Here is a 4,951-nt window from a genome sequence, read left to right as displayed (position 1 = left end):
TTCCTTCCTAGGGTGCGCTAGCGCGCAATTTTGATTTTTCTGGTTTGGCTGCCTAATATGTTGGGAAGGCATGCCTGACCGACGTGTGTGTGAAATTTGGTGAGTTTTGAAGCATGGTCAGGGGGTCAAAATACAGCGCATAGGCGAGTATACGTGCGGAAGAAAGAAAGAATAATAATAAATTAAAGCTGCAAGCAGCGTTGGTCGGGTCCGCCGTTGGTCGCCGCCGCCGTGTCCCGAGTCCCGATCTTAGTCAGACCTACGTAGAAGTTTTTTATTCCATGTCTATACGACATTTCTAACAGAAGTTACATGCAGTTTTGTCTGTTTTTTTTCCTAGGGGGCGCTAAGCGCAATTTTGATTTTTGGGGTTTGGTTTTTTATTAGATGGCAGGTTTTGCCAGTCCTGATATGTCTGTACAATTTGGTGAGTTTTGAAACATGTTAAGGGGGTGAAATTACAGATCGGCGATTCTGGATGTTGTTGATAAAAGGCTTTTGCTTTGCATAGTAGAGCTTTAACTTGCACTTTGAAGCATTTTAAGGGGGTCAAATTACAGTTTAAAGAGGCAAAAAAGACATTTTTTAGGAAACTTTGCGCAGGGGTTTTTTGAAGGCGCGTAAAATCCAAACCGGAGCAATAATCAAAACTTTGTTCGACAGTTTTAATCAAAGGGTTCAATCTCTCTCCTGTGCGAGTTTGAGGCCGAAACGACAAACGCACTGGGAGGAGTTTCGATTTGAAAAAGGTGACGGGTTTTCACAAAACTTTTATTTTGAAGGGGCAATTTTTCACTTCCTGTTGATTTTGGCCGAAGGATGTCAATCATCTAAATGTAGATCTAAGAGAGACCTACATAGAAGTTTTTGTTTAATGTCTTTCCGACATTCCTACTGGAAGTTACAAGCAGTTTTGTCTGTTTTCTCTTCCTAGGAGCAGTTTTTTAGAGCGCAGTTTTGAGTTTTTTTTATTTTTTTTTTCATTAGATAGCAATTTCTGCCAGTCCTGATGTGTCTGCCAAGTTTGGTGAGTTTTGAAGCATCTTAAGGGGGTCAAATTACAGCTCAAAGAGGCAAAAATTGAATTTTTCGCGAAATTTTTGCTTTGAATGAGTTTTTGCCAAATTTCTGTTTATTTTAGGTATAGGAGTTTCTAATGGGGAATCTAGGTCTAAGTCAGTTCTACATAGAGGATTTTGTTTCATGTCTCTACGACATTCCTAACGGAAGTTACAAGCAGTCTCTTTTTCTTTACTTCCTAGGGGGCGCTAGCGCGCAATTTTGATTTTTCTGGTTTGGCTGCCTAATATGTTGGGAAGGCATGCCTGACCGACGTGTGTGTAGAAATTTGGTGAGTTTTGAAGCATGGTCAGGGGGTCAAAATACAGCGCATAGGCGAGTATACGTGCGGAAGAAAGAAAGAATAATAATAAACAAGCAGCGTTGGTCGGGTCCGCCTTTGGCCGCTGCCGCCGTGTCCCGAGTCCCGATCTTAGTCAGACCTACATAGAAGTTTTTATTTCATCACTCTATGCCATTCCTAACAGAATTTACAAGCAGTTTTGTCAGTTTTTTTTCCTAGGGGGAGCTAGAGCACAATTTTCATTTTTGGGGTTTGTTTTTTTATTGGATGGCAATTTTCACCAGTCCTGATGTGTGTGTAAAATTTGGTGAGTTTTGAAGCATGTTAAGGGGGTCAAATTACAGATTGGCGTTTCTGGATGTTGTTGATAAATGGCTTTCGCTTGGCATAGTATAGCTTTAACTTGCACTTTGAAGCATTTTAAGGGGGTCAAATATCAGTTCAAAGAGGCAAAAAAGGCATTTTTTGCAAATATTTTGTTTTGAAGGGGTTTTTGTCAACTTCCTGTTGATTTTAGGTATAGAAGTGTTTAATGGAAATGTAGGTCTAAGTCAGACCTACATAGAGGTTTTTGTTTCATGTCCCTACGACATTCCTAACGGAAGTTACAAGCAGTTTTGTCTGGAAAAAGGTGACGGCTTTTTCCAAAACTTTTATTTTGAAGGGAAGAATAATAATAAATAATAATAATAATAATAATAAAACACAGCAGATTCAATAGGGCGGACCACTTTTTGGGACATCTCGGGGCCTGACACAGGCTTTGTCCTGGGGCCCAATGGCTGTTTAATAACTGATGATGTCAGTGGTTTGAAGAGACCCACCTGAGCTAGAAAGGCTTCTAAAAATGAGTCCCGAAACCACACTTGTGACATCCTTGTTTAAAATGACCATTCTGATGAGTTCTATTCCATTTTTAACGTTTGTAACATGAACGTGAACACATGAGAAAGTCTTCTTAATAGTGAAAAAAATCACTCAACTCATGAGGAATCTAATCATGGACCTGTTCCCACCTGGGATGCCAGGTGGAAAATAATTAACCCGCTGTCAGGATGGAAGCCCACAAGACTCCGAGAGAAGAGTTCTGAAGTTTAGTTGAGTGTAGTATTTTGAATGAAGGGGGGGCTTCAAAGCTTTTTGGGTGACCTTAACCTTCGTCTTGTGTTAGGGTCGGCACCGACCCGTTTTAGTTTTTAAATGCATAAAAACACCACATACATTTATTTTTTTGCATCAAAGCTTTTTGACTTTGTCAGGAACCTCTTTGTCAACAAAATAAAACATTTGAATTTTTTTCACTAAATTATAAAATGCTCGGGTAGAAATCATGCCTTTGGTGTTGTTAGGGTCGGTTTCGACCCGGTTATAAAAATAAGATGATAAAGCAATGATAAGAGCCAAAACTGAACACACTGACAGCCAGCTCCTCTCCCAATCATGTGAGCTTTAGTGGATTCTCATTCTACCTTGTTATCCTGTACAAAAACAAACAAAAGACGGACACTAAAAGTGTCACTTTTTGCCACTCTTATTTTGTTTTTTTATTAGTTTTGGAACTAGTAATCTATTTCTCTTGGTTTCATTTGCTTGATTGGTTGTTGTTTGTTTGATGTTGGATTTCTGTTGCTGAAAAAAATACTTTTTAGCCTTTTTCTTGAAGTAAATATATATGGGTCAAAATTGACCCGTAACACCATAGATGTTAGTATAGTTAAAATTCTTAAAATGAAAAAATAAATGAAACACATTTATTTAAGAGATGTGTTCTAATACCCCTTAGTAATAGTTAGGTAACACAACAACCTTTTTTTATGTATATGATTCTCTTGAGGTTCGTTTTGCCATTTTTAAAAATTGAAATGGAGGGGTATACTGACAAAAAAAGGCCCAATGGCCCAAACCAAAAATATTAAAACCAATATTTTCAAGGATAAGGAAGCCTAACGAGGTAACCAAGAGATGAGAAACAAACTGGATGATAGATCATTGTTTTTAGTGTATTTTACAGCTGATTTAAGACATGGGTCAAAACCGACCCGTTAACATAAGAGATGGTAACAGAAAGCTAACACCAGAGGAAGGTTAAAGTCAAAAACTGATTAGAGAAACATTTGCAAACCACAAGAGAGCCATGTTTGAATTCTCTCCCACTGAAGCTGGCTTTATCTTTCACCTGAAAGCAGCGCGGTATTTTCAGTTTGTACCATTTCATTAGAAACAAGCTTTTCTACAAGGATGGGGCGAGGGTCCCCACTTTGTCAACAAATGCGTTTAGTTTAAGAACAACATTGCTCAAGGAATTTAGGGATTTCACCATCTACTGTCTATAATATCATCAAAAGGTTCAGAGAATCTGGAGAAATCACTGCACGGAAGCGACAATGCCGTGACCATGGATCCCACAGGCGGTACGGTACGGCATCTGCGTGTAAATGATATCACCACATGGGCCTGGGGATAGGTTGATTGGCAACACTAAATTGGCCCTAGTGTGTGTGGCCCTGCGATGAGGTGGCAACTTGTCCAGGGTGTACCCTGCCTTCCGCCCGATTGTAGCTGAGATAGGCGCCAGATAAGCGGTAGAAAATGGATGGATGGATGGATGGGCCCAGGAACACTTCAGAAAACCACTGTCAGTAATTACAGTCCCTCGCTACATCTGTGTGTACAAGTTAACACTCTACAATGCAAAGCGAAAGCCATTTATCAACAACACCCAGAAACGCCGCCGGCTTCGCTGTGCCCGAGTTCATTTAAGGTGGACTGATGCAAAGTGGAAAAGTGTTCTGTGGTCTGACGAGTCCACATTTCAAAATTGTTATTGGAAACTGTGGACCGAAGAGGAAAAGAACCATCCGGATTGTTCTAGGCGCAAAGTTCAAAATCCAGTATTTGTGATGGTATGGGGGTGTGTTAGTGCCCAAGGGTAACTTACACATCTGTGAAGGCACCATTAATGCTGAAAGGTACATACAGGTTTTGGAGCAACATATGTTGCCATCCAAGCTACGTTATCATGGACGCCCCTGCTTATTTCAGCAAGACAATGCCAAGAAACGTGTTACAACAGTGTGGCCTGCCTGCAGTCCAGACTTGTCTCCCATTGAGAATGTGTGGTGCATTATGAAGACTAAAATACCACGACGGAGACCCCGGACTGTTGAAGAACTTAAGCTGTACATCGAGCAAGAATGGGAAATAATTCCACCTGAAAAGCTTCCAAAATGTGTCTCCTCAGTTCCCAAACCTTTACTGAGTGTTGTTAAAAGGAAAGGCCATGTAACACAGTGGTAAAAACGCACCTGTGACAACTTTTTTGCAATGTGTTGCTGCCATTAAATTCTAAAAAATAAAGTTTCTCAGTTCCAAAATGAAGAATATTGTCTTTGCAGTCTATTCATTTGAATATAAGATGAAGAGGACTTGCAAATCATTTTATTCTGTTTTAATTTACCATTTACACAAGGAGCCAACTTCACTGGTTTTGGGTTTTGTAAAACATTCCAGCTGGGGATCAGTTTTTAGATTTACAGTTAAGTTTACAATGCAAAATATATTTGCATGCCATCTCCACAGTGATACTGT

This window comes from Nerophis ophidion, linkage group LG27, assembly GCF_033978795.1.
Source record: "Nerophis ophidion isolate RoL-2023_Sa linkage group LG27, RoL_Noph_v1.0, whole genome shotgun sequence".
NCBI classification, from domain to species: Eukaryota; Metazoa; Chordata; class Actinopteri; order Syngnathiformes; family Syngnathidae; genus Nerophis; species Nerophis ophidion.
This window is presented reverse-complemented; position numbering follows the sequence as displayed.